The sequence below is a fragment of the Thunnus maccoyii genome, chromosome 2, assembly GCF_910596095.1.
Source record: "Thunnus maccoyii chromosome 2, fThuMac1.1, whole genome shotgun sequence".
NCBI lineage: Eukaryota > Metazoa > Chordata > Actinopteri > Scombriformes > Scombridae > Thunnus > Thunnus maccoyii.
In genome coordinates, this window is record NC_056534.1 from 26432960 (window position 1) to 26447571 (window position 14612).

The following is a 14612-nucleotide window of genomic DNA, read 5'->3' on the forward strand; positions in this document are numbered from 1 at the left end:
AGAAGGACGATTCAAGTGTCAGTCAATCTCCCCTGTGAAAAGCAGACAGGCTGGTTGGAGCCTTCAATGCAAAAATAGCACGGGAGATAGAGGACACCCCTGCTCTACCCCCACAACTGACCTTTGGCCCTTTGAAGAAAAATGTCTACATCAAATACTCTGAATTATCTATTCAAATGCCTGGAAACAATCTTTGGACAATGACACATCAATCAAATGTTCCTCGAACCGGGGGTGGTTGTTTATATAAATGCTGTCCATCTGGGGGAGAGATCTCAGCAATGTTACATCTCTTTTTCTGTGGGGAGATGGCAGAAAAAAGAAAGAAGGAAGTTCATAGAAAAACTTAAAATTCAGCTTTTTTTTTCTCTTCTCCTTTTTTTTCTCAAATCCCAGCGTGAATGTGTCGGCGAGCTCGTGGTATGCAACAAGATGAAAAGTAGAGGCCATCCCTTTGAAATCCTCCTCAAGTCAAAATTACCATTTCATTTCAACTCCAGCCAGGAAACGGAGAGCGGGGCCACTGCTAACTGCTTTGGGCATATCGTTATTTATTGTGTGTAAACTTTGGAGGAACATTGTTGCCTGGGAAAATGTGTTGTGTGGGTGGTGGAAGTGAGCAGTTGGAGCAACCACAAAGGGAGAGATCAGGCCTATTTTCTCTGTAGGAGGAACACATAAAAGTGAAAATAATGCCCATTATTACAGAAAAACAACATCAGACTTCTTTGCTCATAATTTTCTAACAGCCAAGAAGTTACCACCGAAGCTAAACAACCAACCAGTTGACCCTATTTAGGTAACTGCATTATAATTTTCTTCTGCAGCTCTAATTAGTCGGCTTTCTGTGTTAAGTGGTCCATTATCTAAGTTGGAACTAACTGCTTTTTCCATAGTGGTCACATTAAGTCTATCATGTCGTTTTATTTAGTTGGCTTTATTTACCTCTTCTCTGCAAGGGTTAGCATTACCTGAGCTATACAGTGGACCAGAAAAACTATGCTTTTAACACGTATATGTTATATTTTAATTAAGTCTTTTGAGGCTACCAGAAATAAAGTGATTTTCATATTTATATTATATTTAACCATAAAGGATCAGAATATGTATAGTATTCTGTATTAAAACATGCCGCACACTCACCTAGCACTTTATTTGCAATTTGCACTTTAATGCAATCCAATACAACAGCTCTGCCATAAATTCTACTTTTTTTTTCCTATATTTTGCCCCCCTCATGTATGTTACAGGGGTGGACAAATATTAGGAACATTTTTCAATATAATGCACTCCAGTACATCACCGCCACCCACTACAACCTCAATAATAAACATAAAGTAGAATTATCACCTTAATGCTGTTGTATTGGTGTATTTTGTTCCTAATAAAGTGAGTGTATACAGCACATTTAATACATCTTTGCTGTAAATCTTTGCTATCCCCTAAAAATGTAACCTTGTTGGTTATTGGTCTGTCACATTTACTTAATTTTACATTCGGTGTATGTAACTTAATAAAGATCAGATTATATCAAAAACTGATTATATCATGTTTTGGCTGGAGCTTTACAGGTGGTTACAATTATCCTCCATTCAATATCACTCACCCCCTGTAGATTTGAAAAGTGTAGTTAAAATTGTAGTTTGCTCCTTTATGGAGCACAAAGGATAAAATTGAATCCAATAGTGACAAGTTAATAATTTTAATAATTTTCATTTAAAATAAAATGAAATAAATAACAAATAAACACAGTTCTGCCCTGGCCCAGCTGTCCTGACCTGTCCTGGTTTCAACCTGGCACCCCTTCATACTTGGCACCCAAGGACTCTTCTTCTTCTTCTTCTTCTTCTTCTTCTTCTTCTACCCACATTAGCACACACACACACACACACACACACACACACACACACACACACACACACACACACACACACACATGTGCATGGGTGCCTGTGCATCTAGTATTTATTTATTTTTGTTCATACTGTAGTTTTGTTTGGGTTATTGTCTCGTTCTGTTGCTTCTCCCATTTGTACTGTATATGTATTTATATTTGTTAATCACTCATCTTGCACAAAATAAAATAAAATAAAAACTTCTCACTTCATTCCAGCAGCATAATTTCCTCAATCCTCATGCACAACCCTGTCAAGCTTTAGCAGGCATGTATGTTGGTTTGCACATGCACCTGCTCTTTTTAGGTCACTCATTAGTTAGACTGATGCTGCCCTCCCTAAAAACAACAAGACTAAGGGTTAAGACACGGAGAAAGCACCGAAAGCTTCTATGAGGGTCCTTTGCAGAGAGCATGATGGGATCTGGGAAAAATCTGCACAGTGACCAATCACACTTGACATCTGTCTTATATTAATTGTCAATAAATTTAATTTAGGCCTTTGCATTTTGCAACAATCAATCAGATGAAGTTCCTGTACCAATCTGTATCATTGTGAGCATAACAATAACAACAGTGGGCTCAATGGACAGTAAAGTGCATTTGGATTGACAGCTTGGTGGATCTGCCCACCGTCGCCTGAGTGCAGGAGGCACTGGTGGTTCCTGGTGCCTTTGCTCTCTGTTTCTATTCTAAGGCTGCGTTCAGACCAACATTAGCTCTACATGAAAAAATGGAATGCTGTGCAGCATTTTGGCATCTGATAAGCCTTCAAATTCACGGATCTGTTTCTAAAACTAAACTTCTTGGATCATATTTCATTTCTCACTGGTACCTGAAGCAACATTCCCACACCGAGGAGGCCCCTTGCATTGTTTCAGTGTAGGGCTGTTTTTGGTCTGACTCCTTGTTAAAAGTCTACAGCCACGCTAGAAGCTCTGTGAATGCTTAAAATACAACAGGAAATGAGACAAACAAACAGGTAAGAAACAGGCTGCAATAGGCTAGAACACTGGAACAGAAAGCTTTTGACCAATTGTAATGGCAGACAAGCTCAACAGGATCATGCCTGAGGATTGAGGTGGAAGCAGTGCGTTAAGTAAAAAATGTCTGTAACATAAGGAGCATACTGATGGACAGTGGAAAAGTGGATTATGCTGCTAGGGTGGTTTGAAGGTTTCTTTGGATGTTTTGATACTTTTACTGCTGTTAAAATAAATCACTACTGGAACCCATATTAACCAACATGAATCTAAGCAAAACACTGCCTCTATTCTCCACGATGGAAGCAACTACAAGCCTTTTACAGCCACATGCCAACTTTGCACATGTGTTTGATGTAAGACAGATATGAAGCATAGTACGACTTTAAAGCTGCACTAATCCATATTTTTATATAAACAACGGATCAAGTGACTAAGAGTAATGTGAAAAGGGTCACCCCTGGTTACAAACCCTCAGAAAAATTTCACTTGACTCTGCAGTTCTTCTCAGCTCTACTGACTGTTCTTTTAGTTCATTGTTTTGGTTTTCTGACCTGTATCCAGCCCCACTGGACTGTTTTCAGCAAAAAAAAAAAAAGCTCTGATAAATCAACCATATGCTACCTGCCACACCAAACAGCAGACAGACAAAGTTAGCAACTAGCTAGTGAACATAATGAAGAATTGGAGACCCAAAAAGCACTTAAAGGAGACCCAGTATTGGATTTACATTCGTCAGGGAGCCAGAAACACTTTAAACGATTGCTAACACTGCTCTGTGCCTGCTGAATGTAGAATAGGAAATTTTTACTAACATTTTAGCCATTACAACTTTATATGGTGATGTGATGTTTTTAGCTTGATCTGCTGCCCCCAAGTGGCCATAAAAATCTATTAATGCAGATTTAATGACTGGGTCTTTCTTAATCATTTATATGAACTATTCACAGAGCTTTCACACTAAAGAAAATCTTACTGTGGGTTAGCAGCTAACACTAGTTCTGAATTTGCATAGAGCAAGAAGTTAAAAAAAAAGAGTCACATATTTACATAACTCGTATTAGTATTGAATTTTATGTTATCCTTTTCTTTTCAGGTTGTTTATCTACATATTAAATACATGTCCAGAAATGTACAGACATGTCACTAAACATTAAGAAGAATATTATTTATTGTATCATTCATAATATAAATGTTGTGTTATTCTTCACACATGTGATGGCTGTTATCATAGTATTTAATAGAATTAAGACCACAAGGAGAGGGCGCGGACAGAGTCCGGTTGATTCATGACCAGCGGGGAAGCAGCAGAACTTTGTTGACTGTGTTCTCGTCTAACAAAAGAGTACATCTAATCTTAAACATATGGCTGAAGCCGGGGATTCATGCATGACAGCATGCAGAGTGTGGAAAAATACTGCTGTTGTCTTTTTTTCTCTCCCAAAATGTACGTCTACTCCTTTACGTCCTGGATGTTTTTGCTGGTTTCAGACTTTTTTAAAAAAAAAACCTAAATTATTTCAACTATTGGTCACTTCATCGCTGTTGCACGTTCCTATAAGTTGCTCAGGATAGTAACAATGTCTCCTAAATACATAAACTGTAAATTTTATGTATCAAAGTGATGGAAAATCAGAACAAAAATACAGGAGTTTGTCACAGAAAGCAACAAAATGCAGGCTAGTTGTTTGATTCCGTTGAAGACTTTGCAAGGTGTGTTAAAGGGAAAGGCAAGCAATATGGATCCAGGGATTCATGAGGGTATATGGGTGCACACTGTGTGTTCTTATGTCAGTATTGCAACGACTCAAACCGTAAATCAAACGAAAACTATTAGACATTTATAAGCAAGGTTCTGCCAGAGAGAGAGGATGTTTTTTGACATGCACTGTGAGTAATGAAGGTTCTCACTATGGTCTTTTCACATCACTTGTCAAAATTTTAGTGAAGTGAATCACAATTGGTCTGTAATTCTGGTGTCCAACAATCCAGTTCTGACTCAGTAACATCATTTTGCCTGATTCTGCTAACGTGTCAGTTGAAGGAGTTGAAAAGCAAGCTGGGTGTTGCATATATATTTGGACTACGAGGGCTTGTTCATTTGTTTTATCTATCCCACTTTTTGTGTCCACCACCTCAATTTATTTGTACTGGCCTCAGCCACATCGGACTTGGCTGTAGCACTTACTGTATATATTTAAACAAGGGCTTTTGAGGGTAGAGGGAAGTGTTCGACTAAACTCTAGTCGGATTTTCTCAAACATTTAAACGTGGTTCTGTTGGTGGGGGCAAGATGTTTACCTCAGCTGGTTCTGTTCCCACTGCACAGGCCACTAATCTGTCTCGGATGTGCACTCTGAAACAGCAAAGAAGAGCACAGGACAGTCAGAGAAGAAGAGTTTGTCATTAGTGTAGAAAAAAACAAAGACGGGGCAGTTTGAGGAAGTAAACACACTGACTGAGAGAAACACAAGCAAAGGCAAAGGACAGATGGAAACAAAAGAGACTCAGTCACACAAGGCTAGATCATCTTACAGGAAGCACACGCTCTGATACTTTAGCCACTGACCTCTCGTATACAGGAGTGGGGGTGGAGGCGACAAGGGTTCTGCAGGCCCCATCTGCATGGCTTGTCCCAGGCTATGTGGCCATGTGCAGCACCTGGCCCCACGCCAGCGCCCAACGCCCCTTTGTGGTGGCTAGAGTGGCCGGTTGGGGTCTGCCTTTGATCCTGGGCCAACTATTCATCTCTAAAGGAAGAGGAAGAGCAAAAAAAGAGAAAAAGATAAACAGAAAAAAGAGGGGGGGTGCAGAAAAAAGTCAACCTCTGCTGCCAATTATTGGAAAAACATCAAGGTCTTTTCTGTCTGTGTAAAGAGAAAGAAGAGAAGAGAGGGAAGGGGCGGTAGAAGAAGAGATAGTCGTTTGATGGCTTGGCTCAGTGTTAGTTGGAGGACTGTGGCGAGGCGAGGCAAGGTAGAAGCTGACCTGCAGGAGGTGATTACAGGTGGAGAGAGGTATTTGTCTGGCTGCTAAGACTCTCTTTCGTTTTTGGTGTGTTTTCTTTTTTTTCCTCGTATGCCCTTTTTTAATCTTTACCTCTTTCACTATCTCTCTCAGACTCCCTCTCTTCCTCTTGTTGTTGCATTCCTTATCTGTGCCTTTCTTTCCATTACCACCATATGCTGTTAAGACAGTTCACAAGGACAAATAAAGGTCAAATTTTTTTCTATGTTTAGGTGTTTCTGTCTCTGTCTGTCAGTCTGCTTCTTTCTCCCTAGTCTTGAACCCTCAGTGCACACACAGACATATATACACTATACTGTTTATATATATATATATATATATATACACACACACACATATATCCACACACAGTAACTGTGTCACTAAAGCAGGAAGCAACCGTGAATGACAGCCTGTATACTGAAGAAGCATGTCAGACAAATGATTAGGATGTCATGACAACAAACAGAGCGGAGGATTACAGTGTTGTCAGTAAGCAAGACACATTTTAAAGCCTGTGAAGAGCAGAAATAATCACATAAATGATGCAGGTTACACTTCCACTGTAACTCTAACTTGGCCTAACAGGCTCAAGGCTATTTCTTTTATTCCCTTCTTATTCAGGAAAGTGTTTGGCTCTATGTACACGTTCTTTTTCAGACAAAAAAATGCTTCACATCACTAGTCAGAGCACAGTCACTCAATATAACTATACTCTTTTACTACTGGCCATATGGGATAAAGGGTTAAATGACTTGTTCAGTGCATAGTTTTTGTTAAGGGGACCGGAGTGCGTTACCGGGGTCACAACCTTTTAACCTTGTTAGGCTGTCATCACCTCAACTCCACATTATGAATGAAGGACAAACTTAAAGCTGCACTAATAAATATTTTATTTCTGCTCTACAGAGCATTTTAGTATCTAGCAGGTACAGAGTTAAGCAATCTGACAATCATATATGGGTCGATATTTATCTTTAAGCATAATTGTATAACCCTCACACTGGGCACTGTCTCTATATTACTGCTAACTTACATCTGGCAATTGAATGAGAAAGTGTGTCCAAACCATTGACTGGTACTGTATATGCTGACATGGATATATCTATTATAAAAGCTGATATTGGCTGATAATTTTGGCTGGCTGATTTATCGGTTCAATCTAAACTACTTTATTTGTGGGTGAAACCAAAAGTGAGTAGATCTGAAAAATTGCAAATATTTCCTCATTGTACATAACAACACAGTATGTCAAAGTTGAAGATAGCCTGTAAATTAGATGGTGTTTTCAATGAACAGTTTGTGTAATCATTTCACCACATTCATTTTCTTTTTCAAATAAGTTTGGTTAAACTGGGGCTTTTTTTTACCAACCTGTCTGATTAACTGAATGCTTGTGTTTCCTGCACCATCAGACTTCTTTTCACCTTGTTCCCAGATCTTATCAATTGACTTGGTGTCATGAGACAAAATCCTGCAAACATACTTATACATACAGTAGTAATCTTGTATATATAATGCGCATAGACACACCTGTGTGCTAGTAGTCATGCAGTTACTTTTCTATCCAGCTTGTGGTTAGGTATTTGGTATAGGGGGCCTAAACACTGTTTATATGCCTCACTTGCCTCCTCTCCTCTTCCTTCGTCCTTGTGGACAAAGAAACAGAACAGACAATAGCACATGCATTGATCACCAAGGACGAGTTTCTATTGCTCTCTCTCCCTCGGCCTCTCCCTCGCCCTCTGTCTGTCTCTGTCATTTTCCTTTCATGGCTGTTTTTCTACCGTCTCCCGAGAGCTTCTCAGTCGACAAGAGAAAACACAAACTGAACATTAAAACACCCCACAGCCCTTTAAACACTTGTCATTTGTCCTTTGTACAAATCATGGCGAGAGTTGCTATAGAGACTGCTCTTTTTTATTTTTTCCCAATTCTTGTTTCATTAAGTTTGCTGTTGAGACAGAGAGAAAGAAGGAGAAAGAGAGAAACTAAAACAGACAGTGAGAGAGAAAACCACAGTCAATTATGAGTATGGGGGAATGATCAAAAACGAGCCGTTTAAAAATCCAATTTGCCACGGGGGTGTAAGATGAGAGATGAGTGAAGGACAGTCAGTGTACTGCAGATCTCTGTGGACATATTGACCATCATAAAGCTTTTTCTTTTCTGAGAGAAGACAGATGAAAGGGATGAGACTTTGCTTGGATGTTTAGTCCACAGTTAAATCATGACGGATGAATATTACTTTTCTGTAATCAGGCTGTGCGTATTTTCGTCGCAGCATGTTCTTGCTTGGTGTTTGTTACATGTGAGTGTTTTTCCTGTGTCATGTGTTCAGAATCCTTTTTCATTGTTGAAGTGTATGTCTGCAAGTGTGTACTGTGTGAGTGTGTGTTCATTAGATTCCCAGTACCTGCGCCCAGCCATGGGCGTTTAATTCAGTGAGCAGGCAGGGGCATTATCACACACTACCATCACTAATCCCCATGGAATGAAACACCGACACTTTGATGTCTGCCAAAGAACACTGCTGTAGTATTTGGAGGCGAGACCGCGCATCACGTACAAACCGTAATTAACAATCTATAGCTGGACTCAAGCCAGGCAGAGTGGTGGAGGAGCAAGGAGGGCGGGAAAAGAGAGAGAAAGAGAGAAAAAGGAGAAAGACAGAAAGACACTGGTGGTATAGAGCCAGAGGCAGGATGGTAAAGCTTGAAAGGATGTACTATATATATGTGTGTGTGTAAATATATATATATATATATATATATATATATATATATATATATATATATATGGGGGTTGAAGTAGCTTGAAGACATACCATCAGTCCCTACCAATGTGGAAGTCTTCCTTCAGTGATCAATGCTGGACTCACACTGACACACACACATATGCTGCTGTTGTAACAACAGTGTTGTTGCCTCAGTAACAACCTGCCCGAAGCTCAAAGAACACAGGATGGTGAAGTAAGTCCTGGACAACAAAATGAAGCCGAGTGGCCGGTGGGTAGAACACAAATCCCTGGACTTTTTGTATTTGACGAGGACGCAGAATGAAAATTCAGGCACTCCAACGCCGGCTGGCACCGAGAAAAGTCCCTTATACACACAAAGCAAGATTCCTCATGCCACCTACACACATTCTGGTGAGAAAATGATATCACTGCGTGCCAGTGTTCATCACAACACGTGCGAGTGCGTGTGCAAGACACATACACACACATGAGCACGCAGACTATAATACGTACACCTCGTGTAAGAGGATAAAACACCAAAAAACCAAAGACTTTCATCAAAGCAAGTGAGAGAGGATGTCAGAGATTTTTTCTAAAGATGAAAGCGAGGGATATTCTCTCATTTCAGCTCATCTCTCTCTCTCTCTTTCAAAATCCTTGAAGTATCATCCATGTTTCTATGACGAAGAGAGAGAGAAAGAGAGAAAGGGGGGTAAAAGTTATTTACGTCCCACGCTGTGTTATGTGGTCTGTCACTTCTCATTTTCTCCCAGGGCTGTCCAACTGGAAGACTTCAGTCAACTCTCTCCAAGCCTGTATTTGCTGAGGTAATTACAAAGTGACAGCTTCAAATCCTCTGACACACACACACACACACACACACACACACGCATGCGCACACACACACACACACACACACACACACACACACAGCCAAATGTGGGTAAATATGGGAATATGGGTCTGTGGCATTGGCCTTGCAGATTCTGTGCTCACTTAGATCGAACTTGAGACATCTATCTCTTGTTTCATTCAATCAACAGCTATGTTCCCAAAAAACTATGCAATGATTAGTAGTCCTGATAATTATATAATATGGGGAGGAAATTGAGTAAGATGCCAATGCATTTTTGTTGGCTATCTGCATTCCCCATAAAACATGTGGGATGAACAGACACACATGCCGGCATTCACGCACAAACACGTCCACCTCCCATATCCACTTAGAGGTGATTGTGAGAACATCTTTGATCTTTTTTTCCTTTCTTCTTCAAGGAGATGCATTGCCTGTACACATAATCCATGACAGACATAATGTGATTTGGTAGTATCTCTAAATGGCAGGGAAAACCAGCTGACAGAAATTAATAAGTTACCACGGCAATGAAGAAACCGGAGGAGGAGGGGTTGGGAGGAGATGGTGGAGGTGGTGGGGTAACCTGGCAGCAAAACACACAGATCACAAAATTATCTTTTGAGGCATATCGTCATGGTAAAAGTCGCACACACAGAGCTCAACCTGCCCTATCTGCAGCTGCACACAACACCGGTCTGTCATCTCCAGTTTGGATCATTACTCTAAAAAAAACGAGGGTGGTAGAAGTCAAAGGCTCCGTATTATGAACAAGCTGGAGACCTGTTGGGACATTTGTACTTCTTTTCTGTCAGTTCAGTCCAGATCCATAGAAGAAAGGTTTCCACTTGATGCTTTGAGCTCAGCATGAGGCCTCAGGTTTGAATGGGAAGACTCATTTCTGTTTGCCACACATAGACGCTCAGACAGAAACTTCAGTTGGAGTCATGGCAATGTGTGCATGTGCGTATAACTTCATTTTCGTTTCACACTGACAGAACTGCAGGTTTTGACCTTCTTTAGGTCAAACCCTGCATACTTTTATACCTCTACTCACCTGGCTAGTCGATTGGTGATGTGGCCAATGTGACTGATGATTGTCAGATTGACAGTTTTGGAAAGTTATATAAATTGTTGATACAGCTCCCCCAATTCTAATGTTGGAAAGGTGAGAGGGGAGGAGTTTTTGGATTCTCTTTGGCGATTAGACAGGCACTCTGTGTGAAACATACTGACCTCTTAATGATCCATGTCACACCAGAATATATGAATAAATACGAGCTTGGGGGGGAATTTGGTTTGGGGAATATTGATCAATTACAAACTGCATATCAACAGAGCCAACTTTAAGCATAAACTGCTCTACAACAGAGGCATGGTTTGAAGGTAGATATGATACAGGAGTGAATGTGACAAATATGTTTCCTTCAATTAACTGCACTAAGTTATTGTCCAAGTGGCAACCGAGAATGTCACCATGTCACAAGCTCCAAACACCACCTATTCGAAGGTAATCTGAGATCAATTCCAGTCAAACTGTGATACAATCTGTGTGCTGTCACAATTCGCTCTATACTCCCAAAGGAAGAAAATTCATTCACGCATGTCATGACGACATCATTAGTGGCACTCTGACAGATGATGAACAGAGAATAATTTTAAAGTCTAACTTGGTGCCATATTAAATTTTTTTCCTAGGACGGTAGTGGATGTCATGCTCCCATTAGTCATGGTCATGTGGCTCCACCCCGTACTTTGTTTCCCATTTTCCCTGCGTAAGCCAACATTGTTTCCTGGCAACAATGGTAAACAGCTGCACTTTGATGAGAAAAGCATTACGTAAATGTACCACAAACTGGAACAACAGTAAACAAGTGTGAAAGCAGAGCAGCATGGTTAAAGGGAGAAGGGACAGTCGAACTCTGGTTCTGTGTGTACAACATGTGTGTGCAAAATCGCATGCAAGCATAGTAAATCTGTATGTATGTGCAATGTATATAAATAATAGCCAAACTATATATCTAACCAGACAAAAAATGTTCTGGATGTGTCAGTGTACCACAGATAATGGCAGCGAGTGACTTTCAAGGTGGCACTGTTGGTCATGTCCAGTAGGGAATAGTGGGCCAAATGTGGGCTCTATGGGTTGAATATGTGTCTGTGTGTGTATGTGTGTGTGTGTGTGTGTTTGTATGTGTGTGTGAGAAAGAGAGAGAGAGAGAGAGCATGAAAGCCAGTCAGACAGACAAAGAGAGAGATGGAATTGAGAAAGAGAGAGTGTGAAGGAGGGAAGTGTCATGCTCGCCAAACCACTCAGCAAGACTCTGATTTATTTGGCAACTGCTGGATCGTGGTCCGAGTACAAGAGGCCACCTACACCGTTGTCTGACCTACGACCCGCTCCAACTTCTGAAATGAACTCAGCTGTCCTTGCTAAATCTACACCCAGACAGAAGGGATGAGCTGTTACTGGGGAGAACATACACCCAGAAAAGACACACATGCTCACATTTAGGCTGCAAAAAACACACATACAGGTGTGTGCATGTACACAACCACCCATATAACGTACACCAGTATCTTGTTTTATGTTTCATGTTTTCACACATACCTATTGTGGTATCTATCCATGCAGATAGGTTTGGTTTTATTTGTCCAGGTTTTGAGATATGTCTTTCAGCTTCTACCCCGATACAATATAGGAGAATCAGAGCTCACAGCTTTGAGAATTTTTAATTTGAAAAATCAGCAGCAACTTGTCTTTCCAGAAAGAGTGTTCCAGTTATTCAAAATGATTCACAGAATAGGCTCTAAACAGTAGTTCCAATGACAAATGTTCATAAAGAGATGTGTGGATTATCCAGAATAACAGGAAAACTTGTCTGGAAAGACAAGTTGCTGTTTAATTTCTAAATTTTTAGACACTGTGGAAACTACAAATTAAATTCCATGCGTCTTCCATTATTTTGAGGTGGGCTCAGAAATCTCTCAAATATATCTCCAAACTTGAACAATTAAACCCCAAACTATCTGCACTGCTACATACCATCAAGAGTTAAGTGAGGAAATATGCTTTTTTGTAATTTGTGTGAACCGACCCTTTAATGTGTTTCAGGTCCTTTACACCTCCTCTCCCTTTATACTACATCTCTCCCTCTGCCTTTTCTCCATACAGATGGTTCTGGGCTGTGACCTTGGACACACACGCACTCTCACTCACACACTCACACGTCCATCTGCTTGCACTTAGATTGGCGTAACTCATTCACTCTCTCTCTCACTCCCCAGTTCTCGTCTCTTCCTCCCTTTGTCGTCCCTATTGTTGTTTCCATGCCTTTGAAACTTAAAAATATCCCACCTCGATTGTGTTCTGTACATTTTGTTACCATGGTGATTGCCATGTAGAGCAAGCAAAAGGAGTGTGTGTGTCTGTGTGTGTGTGTGTGTATGCATGTATAATGTGTGTTCGTGTGCCAGTAGCTGTGCTATCAGCCAAGCACAGAGTCTAAAGCTATTTTCCAAGGAAACAACAATAAAAGGAGAAACACCCACCATCCCTTTTCTTTGGTTTTTCTTCCCCCTTTCCCCTTTTGTCATCTTTCTCATTCTCCATCTTTTTTTCTGTCCCTCCTCACTGTCCTTCATCCCTATCTTACTCCACTGGCCCATTCCTTTCCCTCTCTCTTGCCCCTCCATCTCCCAGCCCCACCCTCTCTGCGCCAGCCTTCAAACCCCCTCCATCACCCTTCTGCACCCCATGGTAACAGCCAGGAGAGGGAGCGAGGTGGAGAAAGAGGGAGAAAGACAGAGGGAGATTGACAGGGGCATCTCAGAATGTCTTGTGGGAGTTGTACTGTAGGTGATGGTGATACTGAGCGAATGGCCAGCCTCATCTGGCCTGCACATTGCACCCCTCTGACGACAGCTGCAACATGACATCAAGGTGTCAGCTTACACCCCACCACCACCAGTGGCCTGAGAAACAACACACCACTTAGAAACTGGCTTTAATGAGGGATACCCCCTCTGCATGTGTATATGTTTCTGTCTGTCAATCTTAATCTAATTTGTGGCTTTTTCTATGTGTTTATTTGTGTGCTGGTGTGTTTGTGATGAAAGGGGATTCATATTTTATGTTTTGATGACATCTCTTTCTAAAATATGTGCATGTGTAAGAATGTAGCAGTGCGTTTGCACACATGCCTTATTAAATGTGTACAAACATTCAGTGATGGATAGATATTTCAATTTGTGTGTATTCTTGTGTATCATCAAATTAAATTCATATTATTTGGCCATGTGATGTTCCCTCCTGTTTTGTGTACATGTAATCATGCACATATGTCTTTCTCTCTGTGTGTTTGTGTATGTTTAAAGCCATGCAAGAGTTGATTCTTGCTGATCAAGGGAGCAATAGGCTCTTTTAATCCAGGGGTGGTCCCCATGTGCATCCACCACCCTGGGCTGATCAAGGGCAGAGCAGCAAGGGAGGAGCAGCCAGAAAGGCCTGGTGGGTCTGTTCATCTGACTGAGTCAGCCTGTAGAAATAAGTGGATCTCAGCAACCTATTACACACAGGCAGGGATTACCGAAACCACAGAATGTTATTGATTGATAAATTTCTTCCTGGTTTCAGTCTGTTAGGTGATAATATACACCCTCAGGGAGTTATTTGAGACAGATAACAAAGTGCTGAAACAGATATGGAGAGAGAAGCATCCGCCAAAATACAGGATCTGATGTTACTGCCCTATGGTGAAATGCCTACGCAGACACCTAACTTGAATGTAAAAGGATAATGCTGGTTTATTACAGCTTGGATCTTATTTTTGTAGTTAGTAATTTTATAATTTATTTATTCAGTTATTATCACATTGTCTCACAAAAATAATTGTGGAGAAGATGAGAAGATGGTGTCATCATTACAGCAGCAAGACAGAGAAAGAAACACGAGTAGTGAGCAGTTTAAATGAAAGATGAAATGTAAACTGTGAAGGGTACAATGGACACTTTTGATTTAAACCAATATTGCGGTTTGATTATTGATTGAAACCTGTATAACTGTTTAACTGCTGTTTCTTGCCCCATTGAACTTCTTATTAAAAGTGTCACTGATTAACTTGGTGAGTACAATCT